Below are 16,954 nucleotides of genomic sequence, written 5' to 3' on the forward strand. Positions count from 1 at the left end.
ATAATATGTTAGTCGGACCCTAGATCACTTTGGCGATCTGACGGAAGTGTCATTGATGATATCTGTCCGGTCCAGGTGAAACACAGGTGAGTAGAGAAACAGGTGTTCCCAATATGCAACGCTTCTTCCGGCGCGAGATTTGACTCCAAGATGGCGACCTTCCGTGGGTAGGAGCGCGAAGGTCCGTCAAATTTCGTCCCAGAAAGACATGTTACATTCGCTGTGGCCGGTGAGTGGTACCTTATTTTGTTCTTTATATTCCTCTGACCATTTGGGCCGGATTGAGTGTAATTCTAAGCTAGCGTCGCGGCAGAAAGAGCGACGTTTTCTGGAACAGGACGGTACTTCTGGCCACTGAAGGCATGCGCACGTGCACGTCGCATAGATAATTTATGATAACTTCTTCTTTACTGCTTAGCCTCATATCTGAGATTATCAGCACTTAAGCCAGACTGTTTCACAATGAAAAAATTCTTATCCTTACTTTATTATGAAATACGAACATGGAAACAAGTAGTAACGTCTTGCAAAATAACTATTTCCTGTTCTATATTCGTTAAATGTTTTTGACCCCGTTCACACTCATTTTTTTCAATCGCGATTGAAGTATAATCGCGATTGAATCGATCCGATCGCGATTGATTTTTTCAGTGTGAACGCTCCCAATCGCGATTGAAACGATCCAAAACGATCCAATCGCGATTGGATTGTAACTACCTCCGGAGGTAGTTTGATTGGATTAATCGCGATCGGATCCAATCCAATCCTATCAAATTTTGAGTGTGAACACAACTACGATTCATTCCATCGCGATCGGCGGAGATTTCGGCTGGTTCCGGGGGTGGGAGGTCATACATGCGGGTACGTTGGGTCATAGTTCGCATCGCGCGGGAAAACAAACCCAATCCGCACGTCAGATCGCTCTTTTACAACAACAACAACTTTTCATCGTCAACAATGCCCAAGAAGAAGAATAAAACTCCGTCAGTAACTTCAGCTGGTGGCAGATGGCGCGATGAGGAGACCAGGGTCCTCATCGCAATCTGGGGGAGGGAGGAGGTGCAGGCCAAACTGGGGAAATGTCACCGAAAGAGGGACATTTACCGCACCAAGTGACAATGTCTAGCGGAAAAATAGACACAAAACAAGGACAACAAGGACAACAACAATATTTACCAGATGATCGCCGATAGCATGCTTCAATCGTGCTTCAATCGCGATCGGATCACGGCGTACTTTAATCCACTTGGCGAAAAGCAGTGTGAACGCAAAAGTTTCTTTGCGTTCAATCGCGATCGGATCGAACAATCGCGATTATACTTCAATCGCGATTGAAAAAAATGAGTGTGAACGGGGTCTTTGCCCCAACTTGTGTAATTTGTTACTGTCACATGTTGTCCCTGTCAGTGCTCTGAACCGTTTAAGAAATATATTGTTTTCATACATAGATAGCTGTGTGTCTGGAGGACTTAAAGGCACCCAGAGCATTTTATGAGACTTTATGAAAACTGGAAATGTTTTAGTTGCTGTATTCTTTATGAAATTGACAATTAATGTCACTGTTTACCACATTTGCATTTGGATTTCTTAAGAAAAGTGCGCAAAAATGGCACAAAAATAATCTACATTGTGATCTTTTAGTTTACACGCGCCCACTGTAGATACCATAGCCCCGCCCACCTCCGTCAAAACTAGAAATGCAAGATTAAAACATATGAATGCAAGTATTTGACGGACATGCAGTCACTCATTGGTCGAACCGCTAATTGTGATCGACAGTCAGGATCAGTCTATTAGGGCTTGGATTTTCTATCAGTTCTCACCACACAACGACATCGTATCTTTGCTCATTTAATTTCGATATGCAATGGTATAGTGTTATTGAAACTTACTATGTGTCAACATTCTTCACTCTACATTCACACTTCAGTAAGACAGTCAGATCTAGAGATGCATGTAGTTCCCATACAGAACTTTTATTCAGTCTGTGACACTTTCTAAACAAAGAATTTCTTGTATAAGTGCTAAGGTTTTATACATTGTCTATTAAAGAGGACTTTGCAATTGCAATGCATGGAGTATCGCGATCGAATTCTCCTTTTTAACAACAAGTAACTTAGTTTGTATTGTTTCAATTGCATCTTGACATTAAGAAATTTTATTACAGATTGTAATTGTACCTAAACCTGCACAATACCACTCATAATGACGCAGGTCAACATTGTCAATGAAATTTGGTGGACTTTGTTCCTACATACAGCCTCATAAATTACGATCGATCCTGGCTTTTTGGCGACGCCTCAGGGGCGAGCCAAATTTTTACTATATTGTGTGCAGATTGCAAGAATTCTAGGAATTGTACAGGAATGTGAAAGTCCATGAGATGATAACTCAAGAATGCCTGGATGTATTGTCTTCATATTTTGTAGGTGGGTAGGTCTGTGGAAGACCTTGTAATGATTGGATTTTGGGCCCCCTAGCGACTTTCTATGGTACTGCAGGGGAACTTTCACTTTTCAAATCTCGTCTTCTGAACATGCTATAGTCATGATTTTTAAGTGGTGGATAGCTCTTTGTTAGGAAAATATGTCCTGTAGATTTGGACCCCCTAGCGGCTTTTTTTTGGAACTGCAGGAGCTGATTTTGACTCAAACTTTGAAAGAGAAGGTGATTGACTGATATGATTTATGCGAGGTCCTTATTTGCATGTGGGTTAAAAACTAAAACGTTAACAGAGACCACCGTCGCCATGGCAACATCTTTTTATGTTGCCAATCTTGTTATGCTTAGTAGGCATGTCGAACCTCCGCGTTTTTCCATTAGAACGCGGCAGCGCGTGAGGCAGTAAATGTCTTTTAAAAAATCTTAAAAATCAACCGTTTGTATTTTGCCAATGAAAATCGTTGTCAATAATCTATGGAAGGTTTGCTATCACACTATCATCTTTTTAGTTGAAAATATCCATCGAACAAGGAGCTAAAAATCATCTAAGTTGGCGATGCAGCCGAAAAACCGCCCCGTTCTGACGCCGCGAACGCGGCACGCGATTTTGGGGCCCGCCCGGCGGAAGTGCCATTTTTAACTCAAAAGCCACAAGCCGGTGTAGCACGCAGAACTCTGGGAATGGTTTCAGGTGAAAGGGCAGAGATCAAGGTTCTCGCCAGTGGTGGGACAAAATTTGTACGTGATTCTAGGCGGGAGTTATGGAAGAAACGGGAGAAACCTCCAGAAGTAAGTGGACATTTTTGCTATTTTTCTTGAACTTATCAACTTTGTCCCTATACTGTCGCAAATATAGATATAATATGGTAATCATGGTGTAGTTTATGGTTCTATTTAGGCGAGTTAGGCTTGTGGGTTTAGAGATACATTTTGAGAGTTTTTTTCGACAGCCCGAAAAATGACGTGCGCTGTGTGCGCATACGTGACGGGGGAGGGGGGCGTGAGATCGCGCACTTTGTATGTGCTCGAAATTGAACTTATTGTCATAAATCCTGCGCTATTTAACCGTAGAATGGTCATATATTTTATGCTGAATGTAATATACCTTTCATATCCGATGATATGGCATACCTTGGACGCAACAAACAATTTTCCACTGTCGTAATTATGTTGTGTATATACACTAGCGTTACGATCACACAGTCCGAATTTGTCACACAGTTGTATGATCTTCATTCAGATGTCCTTTCTTGATTTTCCAGTGGATACAAAGGTGGCATATCTGGTACAGCTATGCAGAGAACGTGGGCTGCCTTCAAGCAAACTTGAACAAGTTGAAGATACCACAAACATCAGATCAAGTGCTTGGTGATCATGACTAGAATTCAATTTCCTTCTTCAAATTTTCGAAGGGAGAAGCTACTTCAGGAGAATAACTTGAACACTAAATTAATTACTGATACTGTACTAGTCAGAAAGTAAGTTGTAAGTCTGTAGTACTGTAGGTACATTATTATCTGTACCAATCAGAGATCTTATTAGAATGGGTAACATAGGTATTGATACTTATAATTAGCACAATACTATTATCATTCTGATTGATCATGATGTTAATTAGCATATTTAACTAATTAAGCATTGGAATATTAAATTTTTTAAAGTAAAGATATTGTTATGAACCTGTTTCAGCAAGCTTACAACATCAGTGAGTTCATGTAGCAGCCAATATCAGTATCAATAACAATGTATGCCTTTTACTATATATGCCTCATTAGTTTATTGCCAATTAACACATCTTCATATAGATCTATTATTGCTCCTGTTGTAAAAATTCCTGTACTTAAGTCAACATGTAATGTAGGTTAACAGTTGAAAGTTGTTTTAGGGAATAGGTAGTACAAATAGGGATAAGTAAAACAACTTGTTGTACATGTGTATTTGAGGATCAGTTCAGTACATCCTCTGTTGAGGATAATTACCCTCATTTGCATATCTTGCAATTAGCGAAGACTGCAAAAATACATTATTCTCATAATGATCTGTTCAACAACAGGGTAGTTAGAACATGTAGTTCCTTCTTCAGTTTTCAGCATGTTTAGAAATGTATGTTAATTGATTGGCACTATTGTGGATGAATAAATTAGTTAGGGTTAATTAGGGCTAATCAAGATAAGATACTGAATATAGGTCAAAAATAAAACATGACAGTCTGTCCAGTTACATTATCTTTAAATGCTGAAAATTTGAACAATATCGGTCAAAGTGTTTAACAGTTACATTAAAACGTATGTAAATAACTGTGGACTTGTGGTCATTTCTGGTGCCATGTTGAGGTCAATCATTCCCATAGGGCCAATAGATAAGCGTCTTCTAATGAAAACGTCCAACTTTTCAACTTTGAAAAATTCTGAAAAATTTCAACTTTGTCCAATTTTGACAGGATAAAAAGCATATTAAGCGGACGAATCTGATCTGTACTTTGGCAACAATTTCAGCAAGTTATATCTTACCAAAAAAAATGGTGTGACATACCTATGCTTAGTTTAGGAACTGTTTTTAAAAACTAATCTTAGTATAAAATTCAACCTTTTGTAGTTGGTAACAGGCAGACTAGCTGAAGAAAAGTCAGGATGAATATGAATACAGCATGATGTTAGTTGTAAAAAAGGCCAACTGCTGCTGTCAAAGCCCTGACTTTTGTTTGTCTTTCTTGAAGATGAGACCCCAGAGACCAGACTGTAACCTGTTGGAAGGGAGAACCAGACTTTGATCAGCAGAGCAGTGAAAGAAGATGGGGAGTTGTGAGTATGGTTTCTTTGTTAACACAAATCAACACCCTCATACACTAAGTCATATGCACAGACCCATATAATATTTTGGATCATGATAATGTCTATGATACTACTCTCACCTCTCAAATAAACGTACCGGTACGTTTATTTTTTTTCGCCTATAGTTCCACCCGGTACTTTCTTATTCTAGACAGTACGTTTATTATTTTTTGAAAAATTGAGGCTTTGCAAACCAGGAATCCCTCTAAAATCGTAAGTTAAGGTTTTTCTGCCCATATTTCCCCTGTATTTTTGCTCGTAATTCGCTATTTTTCGGCCTACCGGCGTTGATTTTCTCGCCGCTTTGACGGCCTTGTGAAAAGTATCCTGGCGGCACTCGTAACATATCGGTCGATATCGCTATGATGCTACAAAGTAAACCGGAAAATAAGACGCGACATTGACATTTTAAAATACAATTTTCATACAAATAACTTTGATAGTCTCTGTTTACATCGTAAACCAAAGCACGCTGATCAAAAACGTGTGGAGTAGGGTGCTCGCCTGCACGGGGAATAATAATTTCCTGACCACTATATCCGTAGTATCGGCAGCGCGGCGGAATAATTATTTGTTCGCAGAAGACATGAAACAGGTTAAAACAACAATCATAACTTAACTTCCCTTGTGATATGTGTTTTGAGGCCACAAAATCTCTAAAACGGCAGAAATATGTCCGATATGATTCGGTAAACAACAGCGCGAAATCGCGAAACATGGCGCCACTCTCAGGCATGGCGACAGTAAAACTAGCAGCATATTGCGTAGTGCGTATACCGATCTTTAAAATGATACCGTAAACGCATGGAAATATTATATTTTTTGGGCAACGATAGACACACAGCGCCATATTTATTTTCAGAGGGTTCATTTTTTTAAATAATCGTAAGATTTTCCCAATTTTGGCGGTTCATCGCGGGTTTCTAGTGTCAACACGTAATGGGTAACTTCTTAGTATGTGCGGTCTGTGACGTTGAGCTACTTTTACAGTCGATCTCTGTTCAATATTGTGGGATTTACCGCGGGAACTCGAAATCCGAGCGTCTCACTTTGTTTTCGACGCTATGGAGCAAAAGTTTATAGACATATTTCTTTTGTGGAAGGACTGTGTTCATATTTGTGTTTTTTTGTGGTTGATGTCTTTAGAAAATATGATCAGGTACATTTAACTTAAGTACTCTGATGATTTTTGTTATATGTCACTGATTGTCAGTCATAATAAAATGATATAACAATTTTCTTTGATCACTTGCTTCAAGTTCCAAGTAGAAAAAGCATGTATCATGTACATTTTCACTTGTTGAATTTGAAAGCACCGTGGCCCCCGGTTAGGGGTCATAGCGGGGAACCTATGCCCAATTTTTCAATATTACTATTATATTTTACTAAGAGGCGAGGAAGATCATCATGATTTGAACAAGCTATGGACAGTTACTAGTATTCTGTTCAATATCTATATACTTAATAGGTATGGCATAATTGACTAAATATAAGTTACCTACCTGCTTATTATCTTATTTCTCTCTGACAGTGACATTTGTACATGTATGGACACAGTTTACCTAGCCTCGACTGTCATTTTCGAAATTTTCCGGGGGGTACTTTTATTCCAGGGGGTACTTATATTACATTTTGAAAATTTGTCCGGGGGGTACTTCTATTCCAGGGGGTACTTCTATTTGAGAGGTTAGAGTACTACATTGTGCCCCTGGTTTTATGACTCCATAACATGACTTCATAGAAGGTAGTCATATTTCCTTTTACCCCTCATGTTTTTGTTGCTTTTTCATTCAATGCTCTGTGAACATGAGATGTGTGTGTAATTATGTTATATAAATTGTTTTCATATGATATTTATTGTGAGAATTGTATTTTGATGTGATGAACTGTTCAGTCATAACATATTTGAATGTTGCAGTAATTTGGCTGGTCTTTTATTCACATGACGTGTTCTTTCCCCGAAACTCAAAGCAGGTTTTAGAAATGTAACAAATGTTATGTGAACATTATGAAATAATGGTATCTGCATGTTATGTGAACATTTTTGGCGTATGTTAATTTGGCATGTGACTTTCCTGAATAAGTTTTTCTTTTACACCCTAGGCTGTGGGAAGCTGATACTGTATACCTGACCATGCCGGACCTGTCTGCTATCCTGTGTGCCTGTCGATATTCCAGGAGGACTTGGCTGTGTTCCTGTGAGACCTGTCGGCTGTCCTGTGTACCTGTCCATGTTCCAGGAGGACCTATCAGCTATCTACAAGACAAGAGAACATCGGTCTGTGACTGTAAGTTGGCTTGTACTTCTAGAATTCTTTCAAAATAGGAATCTGCATGCCGCAAAGCGTAATTAGCCGTTTAGACTTTGCGGAACTCGAAGCCGGGGAATTTGATAAATACATTTAACACATTTGATTTGTCCAATATGTGCTAAGCGTTCAGCCGGCATAATCTGATAAAACGTAATGCGTGATCGCAGTCTTCTGGGATTCAGCGCAAAGCGTAATCGGGATCTCCCAATGCATGCAGTTCCCTACAAATGACAAGAAAAATGTTGGGAAAGGGCATGTCTGCAATCCTCTAAATTTTTAGTTCCAAACACCATTGTTAAAAACTGGCCCTCCCTTCTGTTTGTTGTCATTTCTGAAAGAGTTCACATTTCTTATACTAATCCCTAGTTTAAGATTGTGACTAATATTTTATTGTAGATATGGTGGAGAACACAGTGCATTTTCCTTTTGAAGAGATCACTTGCAATATTGTTGTTGCGTTCTGTATATCAATGGGTTATATCTTCAATATCATTTGCAATCAAACTGTTTTCCCTGATATCCTCTTCATTACATTAGACTTCACCTTTTTGTTTTTTGAATTTTTTTTTCTGAAATTAAAATTGTCTGTGGAGAAAGAAACAAGATGTTCATCGTGAAGCAAATTAGTATCAAAGCATCAAAATGTTAGGGATGAATCTAAGTGTATTGGAACTATTGTGGAAAATCAATAAGTTAGTGATGCAAAAGAATGACAGATATAAAATGAACATGTATGGCAGTGATACAACATCTTTTCAATTATGAACATTTGTTTTGTAAAAAGATTTGTCAGTAGATAAAAGCCCCAAGACTTAGTCTAAAGTTCCACCCTGCTTCACTTAGAAGCTATATGTAGAGCACTGCACAAGTACTGTAACAAAACTACTGATATTTTACATGATTTAGACTTCTGTTTTGTTGTTTGACATTAAAGGAAGTGAAGGAAGATAGCAATAAAAACCTGAAGGATAAAAAGGGATTGAAACATAATCAAGGCTTATTATATAAAGTTTAGTAATACACGATTTGTTGAAACTGGATGTGTCAATAGCTGCTTGCACAGTCATGATTTGGAAACATTCACAGCATTTTCCTTCAAAAATTGTTTGATTTTTAGCAAATGAAACAATACAAAATAAAATTTAAGCCATATACTTACCATTTTATTGGTACATGTAGTATAATTTCAGGACATTAATTATAAAGTTATCAGTTCTTGTACTAAGTGTAATTATAGATACGTGCTATCCTCCGTTTTACTTAAATTCAATAAAATTTATAGAACAATTTACTGTTTTAAAGATCTTGTCTGTCTCTCGTAGTGGAATATAATAGGAGTGTAGGTGACCACAATAAAGACTTTTTATCCATATAATTGACACAAAGTGAATCATCAAATTTTGCAATCTAAAAATGTGTGTGTTTTGCACTGTCAACAATTTTGTGAGAGATGAAGTGGATTTCAGGGAAAATAGTTTGGTTACATGATGATTGTTGGAAATGTGTCCCATTTCTTTACAGAAAGTGAAAAATGCAATGTTGTTTCTGTAGGGTGAAATGTACTACAGGTAAGCTGTGTGTGATGTTTGAAAGAGAGGAATTGAGTTAAAGAATCAGCGAAACAAAAAATGTTTTGGATTTATAGACGTTTTACCTGGTGCAGATGGCAATTCATAGTTTTGATGTTGTTGACATCATGTGAAAATGAACATTCAGTAAATATGTTTCATAAGTATGTCTTCCAAATCTTAGCAACTTAACACTAATTTATATGACAGTGCGTGCATCCACAATTTGCAGGAAAACAGTTTGGTAAGGATTGTACAGAATGCATGTACAGTATCGTTGACTTTTATTCATTATTATAGTGCATTGTACGCTACAGGCTTTGGGATATGCAGCAAATCCTTGGATTTTGTGTGACTCTCACGTAACTCTTAATGTGAGACCTTCAAACCAGCAAAATGATGAAATTTGCCATCTATGGCGTTAGCTAAACCTTTTGAGAGGTCTGTGAACCCCGAACTTGCGAACTATCTTAAATGATCTTAAGAATTGCAAAGAAATATTTCCAAACCTTTTGGGAACCACGCTGGACTCCATTTGATAGGGCCTGATTATTAAGGCCTCTCACCACAAAATGGGCTATGAGACACAATCAGTAGTCCCGCAACTTTCTCTTAAAATTTTGATAAAATGATAAAAGGTGCAGGGCTAATAAACATGTTAAGGTAATTTTTTCAATTTTGTAGCGATCTCGTCAACACATTTCTAAGAAGAATGAAAAAGCACTGAATGTTCATCACAAGCTATTTCATGAGGCGTTGCGTTTTGCTACTGTGATTCTTGATTTTTGGATGGTTTTTGTGTTCAAGTTCTTAACTGTGTTCGACAGACTTATTATCATTACTGTTACAAATCATTTGTATTGTGGCCCTTACCTTCAAATACTCGTCAATCCACGAATGGTCTCATCATTCTCCCAAATTTGCATCTTGACTGTAAGATACTTACACAGTTACTACAGTGTAGTACTACCACTATCCAAAAATTCACAGGATGTACTAGAAAGGTACTGGCTGAAGGATTTGTCAATTCACAGTGTAAAAGCAATTGCTCGAGCTTGGACAGTTAGGAAAAATTCAGGATGGCAATAGATAGTAACGTTACATGTAACGGAGGATCCCATAACTTTGACAGTGCCATAACTTCAAAAAAAATTTACTTTGTCTTATTATGCAGAAGAGAGACATTTAGGTTTTTATCCACTGTGCTGAATAAAAATGCCAAGAACCCAAGTTCATGCATAAAGCTGTCGTCTGAATGAAACACGGATTTGTGTACAGCAAGTTGACTGTATTTTGTGCGACCAGGAAAATTTGGCTTTACACAATGGCTTTGCTTGATGTTAGGACTTTGCGTAGTGCCAACTTTTAAACAAATTGAACAAGTCACTCAAACTTACACCCAAAAAAATTGAGTCATGGTTAGCTTATGTCGCGATTATATACTAAAATAAAAATATAACTGGGGCTTCGAACGCCCTCCCCTTTTACGTCAGGCCCATTCTGTTGACCACCATTTGAATGTGATGCAACAGTGCAGGCATCTCGTGGTCCCGTTCTGTCTAAATCAAAACGACAAACCTTATTACTCTAGCTTGATCCATGTCGGATAAACTTGCATTTGATAAGCTCCCGATGTGAAATACTCAAACACCGCCACTCTAATTTATCATTCGTCTAAACGCAACTGGTGCAATGCGATGTCATCAATTTATTGGACCTTCCGTTACATTACTCGCCGCATAAAAATGCATTAGGCCTCATGGGATAGCTTGTGTTGGCGACATATAACTTGTGTATTGTTGAAGCTTTATGTAAATATGAGCTAAACATATTACTAGCCTGATGCATTTGGTCATTTCATCCAATTTGCACATGGTTTTGAAAAATGCCATGCAGAATATCGTGTGTTACCCATGACAGGCTGGACTGTTTACTATTTTAAAGACTAGCTAACTTACATATCTCGATTATTGTTGTACATGCACTATGATAGTCAAAGTCAATGATACAAGTTTCCGAACCGTCGGTGTTCAAATTGTGGGTGTGCGTGCTGTCATTGTAGTTTTTTAAGTAAACTAAAAGATTTGGTCGGAAAATTTACTATACTGTGCCAAATATACCCTGACGTCAAGTTCTCACCTATTTTGCGACTCCCGTAGTCGGCGGTTAGCCCTCCCCCTCTTGGCACGTGTCGCAAATTAAGACGAATTGGTGTAATATTAAGACAGCCGAGAACTTCACTCTGGGGTATATTTAGTAGTAAGTTTTCCACCCGAACCTCTAAGTTTCCTTTAAGAATAAAAAGTCATGAAATACTTCTTTATTGAGACAGTCTTTTTCACATGGTCAACAACATCTTGAGTTGCTTTCTGTAGCTAAACAGAGCTAAAAAAGTTTGATCAAGATCTTTCATCACACAATTCCTCTCTTTGTGCGGTGTTCAAAGCACCTGCCAAGATCTCCCTTATTTGCATTTGCTAACAGTAGAAATAATTAAATTAACTTTTTCCCGCCGAATTAGATAGTGCATGGTTCAATCTCCTAATTTGCATAAATTTGCATATTCGGGTCTCTCCTGATTTACATACTTGGGACTCCTTGCTATTCTTGGGCCAGGTCTATTAGATATTGCACTAAGTTTGTATTCCACCCACTTTTCACCCATCGTCATCTGAAGAGTCGAGGACTTAGCATTGATGCGTTGTGTATTGTTGTATTAAGTTATCTCATTTCTAAGTGTCTTCGTTCTTTTTCCTGATCAGTCTGTGCAAATGTTCTCCCGAGGAATGTCTTTTCTGGAAGACATTGGGGCGTCGAAACCCCAGTACACAAGCACATTGACTGACAGGAAAAAGAACTAAGACACTTAGTAAATGAGATAACTTAATACAACAATACACAACGCATCAATGCTAAGTCCTCGGCTCTTCAGATGACGATGGGTGAAAAGTGGGTGGAATACAAACTTAGTGCAATATCTAATAGACCTGGCCCAAGAATAGCAAGGAGTCCCAAGTATGTAAATCAGGAGAGACCCGAATATGCAAATTAGGAGATTGAACCATGCACTATCTAATTCGGCGGGAAAAAGTTAATTTAATTATTTCTACTGTTAACAAATGCAAATAAGGGGGGGGTGTCTTTGCAGGTGCTTTGGACACCAGCATGCAAGTACATTGATCGGGAAAATAAAAAACCATCTTTTAAACAGGAATAGCCTGGAGGAGAAAACCTCTGCGCCAGAGTAAAAACATAATTATGCAGAGTCATTAGAATTTAGAGTTGGGACCGCAAGTTCCTCCTCCAGGCCAAGCCCACAGTGAAGTAGAGAGGAATTGTGTTGTCATGTTGATCAAACTTCTTGAAACAATTCCAATCTCCTTCTCAAAAGAACAGGACTAACCTCAAGCTCATCAAATAAAGTCTGCCAGCGCAAAACAGCACTGTCAAACTCTACTAGATAAACATGAGACGAGCCTAAACTTTTTAACAGGAGGTTGGTATTGCTACAAAAATAGTTAATCCACTCGACAAAAGAAATCAGCCGAATAAAACTATATCCATTTATTTCTCAAGTTATTGAGTTAATTTAATTTCTTACTTTGATTATCTCTTTATCCAAGAGGTCCTTGAGAAAGATTACGAGAGGGGAGAAAGATGGGCGTGGCCTGACAATTAATGGACTTTAAGACTCTGTTGGAGGAAGAGGGCCTGTGTGGTTACATTTGCTTTCCTAACGTTGTCTCTTTTACTTCTGTTAAGAAATTTGGAGGGGGGTCCTGGTAAATCGACATGTGTCATAAGTCCTACTTATACTCTAGATTTGGGTCCCCCAATATGAAATAAAAACTAATGACATGTTTTTTTTTGCAGAAGTGATGGTGCGATCAATGTGGGAGGAGCATGCCCCTCTTCAGAATTTTGAAATCTTAACTGTCTGAAACACTATTTCCTACATTTTGACAGGTTTAGTGTGCCGAAACTAAGATTGATTCTCTGGTGTGACAACAGACTCCATTCCAACTTCTGTTGCCATTTTGAATCTTCTCTCGTGAGAGCACAATCTAGCGCGAGCCCTGGTTATTTGAGCACAGAAGCGGTAAGAACATGGGAACGAGTCATCTTCGATGGGGCTCGAATTGTTTTCCTCCTCTGTGAAATTCATTGATATATATATATGCATGTCACTTGGACTTGATATTGGCCAGTAAAACTGTGAATTTCTGTAAATTTTCCAGTGTCTGACAGACTGTTGAACGCAGGCTGCAGTGATAGAGTGCATCGTATATTTTTACACCGTGCTTGTAGTTTCCCCAGATAACAACATTTCGTTGGGAGGGGGTCGTGCTTTTGGTCTTTCCACTGGATGAATCCCCACAAAATTGTGGAAATGTAGGCTTGAGCTCTAGGTCCTTCTGGGAAGAAACTTAGCGGAATTTTGGCAGCTTCTTTGACGATTAAGAAATAAACCAAGTCTAGAGGACTCGATTCATTTTAGTAGGTGATTGAATAAAGAGGGGCGTGTTTCCTTTGTACCTTTTTTTGAAGATGCCATTCTTAAGCTCTTACCCTACAGCTTCCATGCTCAAATCTCAAAAGAAGATTAAAAATGGTGGCAGAGTTTGAAAAGTACTAGTAAAATATTTGCCGTTCAACTATGCCTTACGAAGAATTTCTCAATGATGCTAACGCTCAATTCAGGATAACAAATAATGCCCTTTGTTGAATTAAAGCGGGCCGGCTATGATTAAACGGTATGCATTGAAATAGCTCACTAGGCTTCATGGAAAAAGGCATGTTGACCCTCCTTTAGATAACTTAAAATCAAAACTAGTTGTTACAGTTGCCTTGAAAATATATCCTGTGTTAAATTGTCAACCTCACACAACAACTGTCTGTTTACAGTACCTTTTACTTATTAGTTTTACCTAAACTACATGTACATTTTTGTATTAGAGTACTATGTGTACCTGAATTGTCAGAAACGTTTAAAGTAGAAAGAGACTTCAGAGTATATGATCCTTGTGAGAAATTTAGATATCTTTTTATTCGGCCGATTTCTTACACACAATTCCTCTCTTCTAAAGCATCACACACAGCTTACCTGTAGTACATTCACTCTACAGAAAGAAAGTACAACATTGCCTTTTTTAAATCTCTGTTAAGCAATGGGACACATATCCAACAGTCATCATGTAACCAAAGTGTTTTCCCTGAAATCATCTTTATCATTGATAAAATTGTTCTTCCACACACCTTGGCTTTTTGTAAATCATGTTCATATGAATAATCTTGATTGTGTTTCACAGCAAAAAAACAGTATGTTTCTTTTCTTTTTCAGTAACAATTTTCTATCTATGGTTTTGAAACTAAATGAAAAGTAGGATTGGTCAAGTTTGTATCTGTTGGTTGCAGCCAAGGAATTTTGTATCTGTATCTTATTTTGAATCACTACAATTTATATTCTGGAATTTTACTACCATCTTCGTCTGCTGTGGTAAAACTCAATAAAGATTTGTTTAGAAATCAAAAGAATTGCTATGAATAGAATCAGATTGTTTCCAAATCTTGACACACAATGTATGCATCTCCCTTTGTTCCAATTTTGGGTGCAGCACAATATTGTATTAAACTTGTAACCTGGAAGTATTTTTTGCTTTATTACAATGTTCAGTTTTTAATAGGAGTTGATGTGGATTATGATGAAGAGGATATCAGGGAAAACAGTTTGATTGCAAAATGCTATTGAAATTCATATATAACCCATTGCCATACAGAATGAAACGACAATATAGCAAGTGCTCTCTTCCATATAAAAGAAAATGTACTGTGTTCTCCACCATACCTTCAATAAAATATTAGTCACATCCTTAAACTAAACATTAGTAGAAGTGATGTGAACTCTTTCAGAAATGACAATAAATGGCAGGGAGGGTCAGTTTTAACCATGATGTTTTGAACCAGAAATGTTACAAAAATTCAGTGGATCGCAGACATGCCCAGTGTCCCAACTTTTTCATTGTCATTTCTTAAGGATCTGCATGGGAGGTCCCGACTACGCTTTGCGCTGAATACCGCGACCATGTGTTACATTTCAATCGTGCAGGCTTGACGCTTTAACTATAAGGTATACGTTTAACGTTAAATCAGAACAGCCCGGTTTTGAAGCAAACGCAGCGGCCACGCATTACGCTTAATTCGTGCAGTCTTGACAATTTGCCTCTGAGGTACCCATTCAAATTAAGCAGACACAAAACAACTGATTACGCATTGCGGCATGCAGACCCCATTTTGAAAGAGCTCTATAAGTACAAGCGAACTTACAGTCCAAGTCCGATGTTCTCTTGTCTTGTAGATAGCAGACAGGTAGATCTAGATGGACAGGTAACACAGGAACACCATTCAGATCCTCCTGGAATATAGACTGGAATACAGGACAGCAGACGGGTCCCACAGCACACGCAGGAACATGGTCAGGAACGCAGAGAGGTCCCACAGAAACATGGTCATCAACTTTCACTTCCCATAACCTATGGAGTAAAAGAAAAACTTGTTCAGAAAAACCACCTTCCAAATTTACATATACCAACAAGACAAGATACTTTCATAATATTCACATTTGTTACAGTGAATGTATGCAAGTTCTAATCTATAGATATTAATGATATTTATAGAATTTGTTTGTTAAAGCTGGCAAGATAGAAATGGGAATGTGTGTACTTGAAAAAAAGTTACTGTATGTGCATGGGTGTTGCATTGTGTTAACAAAGAAACCATACTCACAACTCCCCATCTTCTTTCACTGCTCTGCTGATCAAAGTCTGGGTCTTCCTCCCAACAGGTTACAGTCTGGTCTCTGGGGTCTCATCTTCAAGAAAGACAAACTAAGCATAGATAGTGTATGGCTGTATGTAGGAAGAAAGTCTATCAAACTACAAAATTTCATTGACAACGTTGACCTGCGTGATATCAATGTATAAAACAGACTAGGGTACAATGTTCCATGTATTTCAAAGTCATCTTTATGTTTATACAAAGTGTATAAAACCTTAGCACTATACATTACATAAAATGCTTTGTTTTCAAAGTGTCAGAGACTGAATAAAAGTTCTGATTGGGAACTGTGCATCTCTGGCTGTCTTACAGTATAGGGTATCATTCCAACAATCTTACCTATAGAAACATTTGGGCTCCTTTGGTGTTCATGAGTCTTGGTCTGATCCGGACAGGATCTTAAAATCTCAGCCGATGCCCTTAACCAATTGGTTTGTCTCATCACACCAACTTCATCAGTCAGTGGACACCTAACTATAAAGACAAGTAGTCATACAATGATACATGCTTCTTTCAAATAAACCGTTGGTCAAATAATTGGTAGGAAAAATGAAGAATTTTTTCATCTGAAACTCATGTATAAACAAAACTGCCTGGTACATCTCATCATATTGTATTTTTACCTGACATCCTTCAGATCTGACTCTCATCATGCACCTATTAAACAACCTATCAGTATGCAATATTAGGCAACCTAAGCAATATTAGGGCGTTGAAAGTCATATTTTCGAAATTATTTTTTGTGTGATTTCTATCCATCGTAAGTTCAAATAACACTATCCCATTGCATATCGACCATCATGGAGCAAAAATGCGATGTCGTTGTGTGGTGGGAAATCATTGAAAATCTGAGCACTTGGAGGCCAGCCATTATTTCAAATCTCCCGAACATGCGCGATTCTGACCGATAAGTCCTGAACGCTTCCGGATATATAATCACGTGGTCATGGCTCAATGTGCTCGGGCA

The 16,954-nt window shown here is 38.1% G+C and overlaps 1 long non-coding RNA gene across 1 annotated transcript; it reads left to right on the forward strand.

Moving 5' to 3' along the window:
• Window positions 1–2,791: 2,791 nt before the first annotated feature.
• Window positions 2,792–4,739, forward strand: LOC136420870 (uncharacterized). The gene is made up of 2 exons (XR_010753337.1): window positions 2,792–3,231; window positions 3,705–4,739. It is a non-coding gene; the product is annotated as an uncharacterized lncRNA (long non-coding RNA).
• The last annotated feature ends 12,215 nt before the right edge of the window (window positions 4,740–16,954 follow it).

The sequence above is a fragment of the Branchiostoma lanceolatum genome, chromosome 15, assembly GCF_035083965.1.
Source record: "Branchiostoma lanceolatum isolate klBraLanc5 chromosome 15, klBraLanc5.hap2, whole genome shotgun sequence".
NCBI lineage: Eukaryota > Metazoa > Chordata > Leptocardii > Amphioxiformes > Branchiostomatidae > Branchiostoma > Branchiostoma lanceolatum.